The sequence below is a fragment of the Myotis brandtii genome, unplaced genomic scaffold (assembly GCF_000412655.1).
Source record: "Myotis brandtii unplaced genomic scaffold, ASM41265v1 scaffold822, whole genome shotgun sequence".
NCBI classification, from domain to species: Eukaryota; Metazoa; Chordata; class Mammalia; order Chiroptera; family Vespertilionidae; genus Myotis; species Myotis brandtii.
Genome location: NW_005371333.1, coordinates 791,514 through 803,581, shown reverse-complemented (window position 1 = coordinate 803,581; position 12,068 = coordinate 791,514).

Sequence of the window (12,068 nt, the reverse complement as noted above, 5' to 3'; positions counted from 1 at the left end):
TGAGAATTGTCAGTCCACTCCCTTTCTATGCCCCTGATTCTATTATATTCACCAGTTTATTCTGTTCATCAGATTTTTTATTTACTTGATTTTTAGGTTCACTTGTTGATAGATATGTACTTGTTGTTCATAATTTTTATCTTTACCTTTTTCTTCTTCTTCCTCTTCTTAAAGAATACCTTTCTGCATTTCATATAATACTGGTTTGGTGGTGATGAACTCCTTTAGCTTTTTCTTATCTGTGAAGCTCTTTATCTGACCTTCAATTCTGAATGATAGCTTTGCTGGGTAAAGTAATCTTGGTTGTAGGTTCTTGCTGTTCATCACTTTGAATATTTCTTGCCACTCCCTTCTGGCCTGCATAGTTTCTGTTGAGAAATCAGCTGACAATCTTTTGGGTACTCCCTTGTAGGTAACTAACTGTTTTTCTCTTGCTGCTTTTAAGATTCTCTCTTTGTCTTTTGTTCTTAGATGTCCGTTTTGTCTTTTAGTTGTATTTTTGAAGTGGTTGTGTGAGGCAGCAATTTCAGGTGTTTACCTATGCCTCCATCTTGGTTTCTCGAGAGACCCAAAATATTTTTTAAAACTTCATAATATAAATATAGAATGCCCAACTCCTTTTCCATTGATTACCAAAGATAATAAGCATAACAAAAGCACTGACAATTTTTGCAACCTAAGTATATTTTAATGATAAGCACACAAGAGTGTAAAATGAAGAGAATATTAGTCCAATTAATTCTGATAAAATAGAATTAAGCCATTGGATACAAAGCTTATAAGAAAGTGTTGTAATAGCGCATATTTTATGTTTATTTTGTTTTACAGACATCAATATTCTTCAAATGCAATTTTGCGAAATGTTTTCACATTTGGAGGGTACACATGTCTTTTGGTAAGACTGATCCAAGAATATTCTATTTCTGCCACAACTCAGCCCTTTATTGCAAAATCAAATGCACTAAATTTATTGGTTCAATTGTTAGAATTAGATAACTCAAAGAAGGCAGAAATGGAAAATTCCATCTCAATCGTTGGAGCAAAATGAGTTGTGCACTATTCACCTTTCTTTTCATATTAAAGTAATTATATACTTTTTCTGTTTTTTTTTCTTCTAATATCTTAGAATTTTAACATTTTTTTCCACTTCTAAAGGTAGATATTTATTCTAAGTCTTGGTGTTTCCTTATTTGAAATATTTATGCCAACGCATCCATAATTTCTTCATTTCTTTTATAAATGTCAGTTCATTTAGTTTTTAGATAATTGAAGTGGATATAATAATGTCTATTGAAATAGGCTTAGGCAGAGATAAGTAACTTGTCTGAAATAGTAGATAGGAATTTTAGGATTTGAATACACATCTACCTAACCCAAAGCTGTCCACTTTCTATTATATGACAGTAAGTCTACATCCATTGCAACTGCTACTGCCAAGGTCTTAGACATACTCTTTATGAAAGATTATTTGGAGATCCCTGTCACCCTACTACAACAGAGGTGAGAAGAGTATGGGAATATTTGAGTTTTACCTTCAACTAAGATACTGGTCTTATTTCTTACACTTTGATTATTGAAAAACTAACAAAAACAAAAACCCACAACTTCAGTGTTTCTTTTGGAGGAGGCAATGGTATTATAACTATATATATTTGTGCCCTTAGCTTCTTATAATAAATGAGGTTTAGATGAGAATATTTGTCTATTAAAGAAATTTACTTATACCTCAAATATTTCAAAAGTCCTGAATCTATTCTACAATTATATTTCATGGGCCTGATAGTCTTGTAAAGGGCCTGTTCAACACTTTATCCATTTCTTCTAGACAATGGGAATTGAAAATAGCCATAACATTGAAAAAAAGTATTTAAACTGTGATAAGAATGAATGATACTTTCATCATTTTGTAACTTTCATTAAGTCGGAAATTAGAAATGTTTGCATATGGCTTTCTACTGAAGCCAATTTTCTTGCCTTTTAAAATAAGTTATGACAATTTCAATGCTTAAGACATTTTCAAAAGTATCATTATTTGTTCATTTGTTTTCTTTTCTAGTTGTCTATAAATTGTGATAGGCTGCCTTCCCAGCTCTTTCAATGTAAGTGTTCATTAACTCATGTAGGAAAATAAGGAAACCAGCTTATTAAGTAAAGAATGCTATACTAATATTGTTTTTGATATTCCACAAAAAATGGGAAAACCAATTAAAACTTAACATTTGTCTGCTGTGGCCTTAAGATAAGAGAGTTATTTACTGTCAAACCGTAGTTCCTTAGTTCCTACAGGAATTCAGTCTTCTACCCTAAATTTGCCTCTATAATTGTTTAAATGATTATTTTTAGAGAGAGGAAAGGAGAGGAAGGGAGAGGTAGAGAGAAAGAGAAAAATCAATGTGAGAGTGGAATATTGATCAGATGCCTCTGCACTCTCCCTACTTGGGACTGAGCCCACAATCCAGGCATGTACCCTGACGGGGAAGGGAACCAGCCACCTTTTGGTGCATGGAACGATGCCCAACCAACTGAGCCACATGGGCTAGGGCTGTCTCAATGACTTAATGTTTTTGCCTTCTTAGAAATATGTTGGAACAAATAGCAGAAGAGATAATTTTTGTTAAAATACTTTCATGAAAACAATTAAGCATAATTTGAAAAGAAAGTGGTCTGGACTGCTAAACAGGCTGAGATTGCTTTTGTTTGATTATATAGTCTTAGCAGCTAAGTATAAATTGAGAGAACATTTGTCAAAAAGTCACCACTCATGCCCTGGTTGGTTTTGTTCGATGGATAGCGCACTGACCTATGGACTGAAGAGTCCCAGGTTGGATTCCGGTCAAGTGTATATGCAAGGGCTGTGGGCTCAATCCCCAGTAGGGGGCATGCAGGAGGCAGCCAATCAATGGGTCTCTCTCATTATTGATATTTCTATCTCTCTCCCCCTCTCCCTTCCTCTCTAAATTCAATAAAAAAATATTTTAAAAAAAGTCACCACTCAACATGCTTAAACATTTCTATTAATTCTGGTTAACCCTATTAACTACTTCAATGAAAATAAAACAACCTATGCTTACATGAAACAAAAAACAAATAAGACTTATTCTACATAGACATTCTTTTGAATGCATTGGTACCTTAAAACATTTGTAAAAAAAATGTAAATAATTAAATCTGCATAAAAAGTCATTGTCATAATAGAAATTTGTCTGAAAACTAATGAAATAAGCTGTGCATTATAATAATTGAAATAAGTTGTGCAACTTAACATACTTTTATTTGGTTAGTTGACTAATCAAATGAATTAGAGAGATAATAAAATTGGCCTTAAAATTTTACATTAACCTATGATCTAAGGTCTTTCTTAAAAGTTCATTATGGTATAAAATGTAGCCATTGAAAGAAAAGCTATTAAGTAGGCAACTTACCCTTTAAAAGAGGTGTTGTCTGATTCCTTAGAACAAAAATCTGTGGCCTAGAAAGCACACATCCAGAGAGATTACTGAGTGGGAGACAATTCCAAATTTAAAGACTGCTCAAAACAAGCCACAGCATATATTTTAGCAAGTAAATTATCTTACACACTGAATGGCTCCCTCTCTTCTCTGCCACCTTGGCTCCCTCCCTTCTCCACTGCCTCACTCCCTCTCTTCTCTGCCACCTTGGCTCCTCTGCCACCTTGGCTCCTCTGCCACCTTGGCTCCCTCCCTTCTCTGCTCCCTCACTCCCTCCCGTCTCCACTGCCTCAGCTCTGTTTTCTTCTCCGCCACTTTGCTCCCTTCTGCAACGCTTGGCTTCCTTCTACGCTGTCTTCAGTCTTTGCTCCGCGCCTGTGTATGCAAACTAACTGCCATCTTTGTTGGGTTAATTTGCATATCACTCTGATTGGCTGGTGGGCGTAGAGGAAGGATAGTCAATTTGCATGTTTCTCTTTTATTAGTGTAGATGTGCTTTGATTAAATTGGGCTGCAGTATGTGCATTGGCAGGGATGCTGTTTCATTTTATTTTTTTTATTAATCGTCACCTGAGGATAATTTTTCCATTGATATTTAGAGAGAGTGGAAGAGAGAGAAGAATGGTTACTTGCTGCACATGCCCCAACCGGGGCTGGGGATTGAATGTTGTTTCCATTGATATTTAGAGAGAGTGGAAGAGAGAGAGAGAAGAATGGTTACTTGCTGCATGTGCCCCAACCGGGGCTGGGGATTGAATGTTACTCAGGGCAATGATGCTGTTTTAAAAGCAAGCAAAGTGGTAGGATGGATATAGTAGTACAGCCCACAGGAAATTTATCAGGCTTGTCAAGGTGTAATATTGGAGGAAGGCCAGATAATAATGTAGATGAAATTATAGGGTGACATAATTATAATATTGGAACCTCTCATGATATTACTGATCCAGGTAAAAATGATCACCTAAAACAATTAGGTGATTGATGGGGAACGTGAAAAGCCACAATGCAACACCTTTCTATGTATTTCTGGCTTGCAAAGGGGGAAAATAACTTTACAAGGTAACAACCAGTTTGTCACCGCCTTAATCAAATATTTAATCTCCACAACACCAATGACTAATGAACCAGAAATTAAGTTTTCTTATGTGGTGCAATGTAGTATCCAACATTACATATTATGCATACTCCCCCCAAAAAGTAGTTCTAATTTCTGGTTTGCAGAAACCACAGGGAATAGAGGAAGAAGCCAGACAAACAGAGAGTTCAGAAAATGCTGATTGTAAAAGTCTGGGCAGAATATGGCAATACTTTCACATTTGCTTTTGGAAAACTTAGGCCAGTGAGGTTTTCAAGAGATTGACATGACAGGACAATTTCCGCTGAAGTAAAGAGTTTCTTCATGACCTAATTTAGTTCAACTTCCTCATTTTATAGAAAAGTTGAGTTCAAAGGCCATCTGAGATAGTAAGAACGAATCAGCATTGTTTCCCAGATCCTAAATCTATAGCTTTTTGCGTGGCCTCATGTTATTCCCGGGGTGTGGTGGGACTTCATTGTTCAGTATGTTCCCCAACACTACAGACATTACAGAGGAGTCTGGAGGATAATTTAAACGATGATACAGAGAACATTAAACATCAAACTTGAGCCTGGACTAGATGAACATCTTTAAGGTCTTCTCTAAGAGTACATGGTTCTATGTGTAAGTCTCAACTAATCTAGCAGATTTTAGCTTGGTTCACTTTGGAATCCTACTCCCTTTTCTACTCTTGTCTTTGCATGTAGTTTTTGCATGCGGGGTAATTTTAAGAAAAGCCTGACAGCCAGGGACAATTTCATAAAACAGATAAATTTTTTAGCTTCCTAGGAATGAGTAAAGAAAGTATTATTGTTGCTTGTTTTTCATTACCTTCAGATAATATTCACATAGAAAAATGCACTCCCATCCTGCTGTCAAATTCAATTAAGTAATCACTTCATTTGCACTCCCTTTATAAAGAAAAAAATCACATTTAAAGTATTTGCAAGCTATCTATAACATAGCAGCTACATATTCTGTTTCTGTGAAAGATTTGTTTGTAAACTGCAAATTGCAACATGGATAATTATTGCATCCACTTCTACAATGACCTTCAGGACTATTTGTACTAAAGCATGCTGGGTAGCACTAGCTTCCAAATGGGTTAAAACAAAGAAAAGTCCTGAAGTCAACATTTTCCTCATGGGGCTAATGAGAATCAGTAGCAAAGATAGGCCATGTGTGAAGATACAAAAAATGGTTTTAACAGATTAGGTCATGAGTTTCCTCATGAGATTATTATAGGCATGTAAAGCAAACTGTTGTTGGACATGGCTTTTTAAACCGTGCTGGTAAATCACTAGCCTAACAACTTTATTCTCTTTTACTCCAAGTGTATTGAAGATCTGTCCTCAAGAAAGGATCCTCAGAGAGGTGGTTTTTATACCCACAGAATAGAGGAGCATGGTATTGATCTGTTTTTCATGAAAAGAATCGTGCCTAAAAACTTGGGATATAAGGCCTACATCCCATTTTCTGCACCCAGCAAAATGGAAGAAAATAGGTTTAAAAAAATCACAAACCACAACCACAAGGACAAAATTCTTATTTTCTATATTAACTATCTATAATGTCTCCTTTTTTGTAGTAACTATAATTATAGTTCTGACAGGCAAAATGCTAATAAAGAGTTAAAACATTATTTCTAAAGAAGGCAACAGGGCAGGGAGAATAAAAAAGCAACGAAGAAAAAAGAAAAAGAAAGAAACCCAAGAACATGGATATTCAGATATTTTATATATCTTAATAGCTTTTCTACCCTACTCCCCTTTATAAACCCCAAACAATAATGTTCCACATTCAAAATAAATAAGAGTGTTAGACTGTTCAATCTTTTGAATTGTAGATCTTACTTTGCTACTTATTTAAAATAAAAATACTAACAACTTATTTTTATTTTCAAAATCATCCTGATAATAAATATAACTATAATTCCTATTGAATAAGTATTGTTAAGGGTCAAGAACATGTTGTTTGTTATTCTATTTAATCTTCATTATTATTCCATGACATAGACATCATTGTCCCCATTTCACAGATGAGAAAACAGATTTTGTTTTTGCAAGGTGTCCAAGTTCATACAGCAAGGAAGTGAAAAACTGGGATTTGATTGACTCAAAAGTTACATTCTTTTTTCTTCCTCTTTTCATAGTCTTATTTCCTTAAGAAACTAGGTCAAATGTAGTGAACAAATGGGCTAGATTCTTACTCTATTGTAACTCTTAAAAAGCATTAATACTATTTAATTTGGGTTTTCAGTTCTTGGAATTATATAAATTAATTCCTTAGACTAAGACACAACTACAAAACTTACTAAATATGTGGAATTTTAAATAAAAAAGTCTCCTCCAAATCTTTGACCTTATGCTATAAAAATATATTCCCATCATAGTGATGTTAGTTTAATATTAAACTCTAGATGTTTAGAGCTGAATCTCAATTCATGTGCAGATAAAAGGTTTGTAAAATGTTGATTAAATGAAAAAGATCTGTAACTTTTTTGTTTCCCACTCACATAAGCATCTGCGAGGATCCCTCACTTCCAAGGTTGCTTGTGATTGTGACTTGCAATATGTGGGGGAGTTTGGGAGGAGGCTGCAGAGTAGTTGGGAGCCAAACAGGTTTTGGATTCACTTTTGAGGGCACTTTTCCTCTCACTGGTTTAATAGTCTACCTCATGCAATTATTTTGAAGATTCAATGAGAGAATCGCCATAAAGCATTTAGCACAAGGCCTGGCACTTGTAATGATCCATATTTGTTGACAATAAATACATATTCAAATGTCCTATTCAAATTCCTTTAAAATACAACTATCTCCTACTTTTTCTATCTCATAAACTTGGATTTTCACTAATTTTACTAGCTTGTGTGTGCAGCTAAACCATATTATCATCATTTACTCTTTACACGAGTGGAATTGCTCAAAGGGACAGCGAGGCAACTGTTGTACAGAGAGCATTGGTCATGAACTCAGAAATCTTCTCTGTGTGACGGACAGTAAACTGCTTTCTCTTTCTGAGCCTTATTTTCTCACCTTCCAGTGTTGTTCTGAAAAAATGAGGTCAAGTTATCAACATGCCTATCATTGAGTCAGCATATAATAGATGCTCAGCAAATAATAGTCGATTCTCCTCATCTAAAGTATACCAGGATGTTTCTGGAGTAGGAAGTATGATTTGGTTTTCTCCTTAGCCCTGTGTAGCGCATCCATCTGCACACCCTGGGTGTCTTCCTAACAATTACATACTCCCAGACTTCATGAGTAGAATGTATTTTCAACTTAATTTGACCACGTGACCAAAGAGCTCAGTATGTGAATTTATTGGATTGTTTTTTCACTGAAATGGTTGAAATGCTCTTCTGCATCTTATAAGTTCCAGGGTGCTATTTTCTTTGTTAATTATGTCCAAACAAACACAATGTTAAGAATAAATGGCAGGAAACACAGTGGGAAATGAAATTTACCAGGTGGAAGATCAAGAAGAATTAAGTGCCAAAGCTCTAGCTCACATGTCTGTAAAATTGATCTGACTTAATAAGTTTAATGCAAATAGAGTTGTATTATTTGGGACATACACATCTTTAACTGTGTGAGCACATCTTGAGGTTATCTATTTAGAATTCTCATGAATAAATAAATATAAATAGCTTGGTTTCACTTTTAAAGATTAGCTTTTTATCTGACATTTAAAACTGAGCATATACTAGCATATGAACAGACTTTAAAAACCACGGTCAGTTGGGGCATGCCTGAAGACAGCTCAGGATTGCCGTATTCTTCCCAGTAAAAGAAGTACTTTATCTCTTGTCTCATCATCTTGATTAAACCTGTTTGTTTTTTACCTTCCTGTAGATCATTTTGTTGCAACCATTACTAGACTTAAAGCATAGAGCTGCTAGTAATCACACCAATTTTTCACTCCATGGCTTTACTAGGTGATTTGGTGCAAAATATTTCCATCTTTTCTCCTAGCTAACCCTGTATATCTTTCAGGATTTAACTGTGGTGTCCTCCGGCCATCTTTCCTTTATCCCTTCTTCTTATCCAGGACTAGCATAATGCTCTTCCTCCATATTCTTAAATCCCTCTGCATAATATTAAAATTGTGACTTTCCTATCTGTCTGATTTACTATGCTGTGAAAACCGTGTTTACTCTTGAATCCTGCACACAGTTCCCAGTGCATTGGACATGCTCAGTAGGTAGTTGCTGAACTAATCGGAACCTATTCTTGGACTCCCTTGTGTATCCAAGTTTATTCCAAAGTGACCCCCAAGTTTCTACAAGTCTAAGAAGAACGTTTCTTCACATACAACTCACACGAAGGAGGCATTGATAGGCACTATTATGAAAGCAAATTCTGATTTGTGTTGCAGTGGTCGGTTTCCATCTTCTCACTGCTATCTGAGAGAGTCATAGACACTCAACTCATTAAAGCTGTAACATGCAATTTGCAATGGGATGAGTTAAGAGATGTGACCTCTTTATAAATCTGGTAAGTTCCACTCTGTGGTTTTGGATTACTGCTTTGCAAAATAAAAATAATGACTGATTTTTTTCCTATCTCATGTAGGGATCCAGACACTTGCCCTGCCTAATCAGACAAATAAAAGATGATTATTTTAATTGATTACACCTCATCCTCTCTGAGACAAAATTCACCAAAAGAAACATTATCTTTACTGACATAGGAATACAAGTAAGCCAATAGGAAAATTAACCCATATTACATTTTTACTACATATACATCTGGGATTCACTTCTCTAATATAATTATTTTTAAATTACACTCAGAACAAATAATAGTTAGAGCAAAATGAAATCCATTTTGGTGGACCATTATCTTTTTCAGATAAAACAATACCTGCATCATTTTAGGCAGATGACTGTCTGTCCAAGATAAAACAAACAAACAAACAAATTAACTAACTAGTTAATTAACTTATAAACAAAACCAAGAAAAACAAAATCTAGGAAAAATATTTTACAAGCCCCTATATTGAAAATAAACTTAAAAAGATTTGCTATACAATAAGCAGTACTCAACAGAAAAGGGTATAGTGGTGTTAACAATAAGACACCAGGCCCAAAATGGATTTGCTTATGCTAAGCCCCACATTACCAAACCAAGACCTAATTTAATTATGGTTTTGGCTCTCCCAGAAATGGAATCTTAAACCAGTCCATCAGGAATCAGCTGATCAGCACTAGTTAGGTCCCCTACCTGACAGATTCCAGCCATCCCCTGCCTACAGGAAAGTGACCTTGCAATAAACAACCTGCTTTTTGGTCTAGTATAAATTCCTTGTTCCCATTCGCTTCTGCATATAAAAGTCTTTCATTTTTACTGCTCCTCAGAGCTCCTTTCTATCTATTAGGTTGGATGTTGACTGATTCATGAATCATTGAATAAAGCCAATAAGATCTTCAAAATTTACTCAGTTGAATTTTGTTGCTTTTAAAAATAAGTTTCTTTATTGTCCTTTTCCCATGAAAAAATAAATATATTTTATTCTACACCTTAGCACTAACACAGCCTTTTCTGAAGAAAGGTCAATTCAGCAGTTCTTGAATATCTATTATGTATTAAAATTTACATCAAAGTCCACGTTGAACCTTCTAGATAGTTAAAATTGTATTATGTAAGGAAGTAATCTCTCTTTGCTCATCTCCCTGCCTCTAGATTTAATGAAAGTAGAATCACCACGGAACAGCAGCAGGTGCCTTTTAGCTTCCTTGGTGATTGACTCTATCTCCTTCAAATGTTTTTCTAGGGCAGCATCTGCAAGCAAAATCAATTGCACATTTCCGGCAGGTTGTTTTTTTCTCCTCTCAAAAATTCACTATGCATCTTAATATATTGAAAAAAGTGTGTGTGTTTTTATAGCATCTTATTGGTTTCAGGTTCCAAGGTATTTAGAGTCAGATAATATGCTCACTTACTTACATTTGTCTAAGTGCTTCCCCCCTCCCTTGTCCAGAACATTTTTTAGCATTTATTCTACGTTGATCTAAAGATTTAAAGCCATTATATATGCACCGTTCATGAAATTTGAATTAATTTACATGGAAAACCCTTTTCTAATCCTCTCAATTGTAAATGTTGAATGATCATATTCTTTAAATGGAGAAAATCCATGCTAGAACAGATATTAGTATAGAACACCATAAAGGCAGAAAAAACAAATGCGAGTGTTTATCTTAAACACACAGTTAAAAAGTAATTTCTACTGTTACCTTTCAGGTATAGAACACAATCAGTTTTCTTCCTCAGGAAAATAGTCCAAGAACTATTAATTTCAAGAAATGCCTCAAAAATATAATTTTTCTCACAGGACATATTCATACTTCAAGAATTTAAAAATCACATTTAAACTATTACTTTCTCACAAGTCTTTATATATTATCTCTTGCTCTAGCCTTTGCCTAAAGCAGTACATTTAGAAAAGACATTTACTTAAAAATTTTTAGAAAGAGAAATACAAATAAAATTATCATATACAATCTTCTTAGGTATCCTGACAATTTTTAAAAAGATGACTGATAAAGGCTGTGCTAAAAGAAATCACTGAATCTTATTACATTATATAGTTATAATCTAATAAATCCCACAGAAGTTGTTCATTAAGAGAAAGTTTAAAGAATTTACATATAGTATGCCTTTTTCCTGTCCACATCTTGAACAAATGAGCAGGTAGACATGGTGAAAGTCTGTTAAAGATGAAGATATAACATTTTTACAATTTTTTGAGATACTTTTAGGCTTACAGAATTGTAAGGGTGGTACAGAGACTTCCTGTACAACTTTCCCCTGGCTTCATACATACCATTGGTACAATACCATTAACTAAACCAGACGCATTATTTAGAGTTCCCACTAATGTCTGTTTTCTGTTCAGGATTCAGTCCATAATCCCACATTTCATTTAGTTGTCATGTCTTCTTTGTTTCTTCCAACCTGTCACAGTTCTTCAGTATTTCTTTATAACTCATGAACTTTGCAATTTTGAAAAGTACTTGTCAGGTATTTTGTGAATGTCCTTCAACTTGGATTTGCCTGATTGCTTTTCATTAATAGACGAGCTTATGGATTTTGGGGAATGCCAGAGAAGTGATGTGCTCATCTTATTACATTACTAGAGGCCCAGTGCACGAATTCGTGCACAGGTGGGGTTCCTTGGGGTGGCCTGCAGGGATTGGGCTCCAGCTCGCACCCCCAGCCTCACAGCCCCACAGCCCAGCCTGACACCCCGCCATGGCCTGGTGCTGCCCCCTCACCTGCTCCATCATCCCGCCTGCAGGGCAATCGGTCGGGGCTGAGACCCCGCCTGGCTCCCTCAGTGCCTGGGAGCCGGGCAGCGGCCCTTCCCCCGCTGCCACTGCTGGTCGTGTCTGCGGGATGATTGGGCCCTGCTTGCACCTGCTTTGGCCTGCACTGCCCAGAGAAGTGATGTGCTCATCTTATTACATTACTAGAGGCCCAGTGCATGAATTCGTGCAAAGGTGGGGTCCCTTGGGGTGGCCTGCAGGGATTGGGCT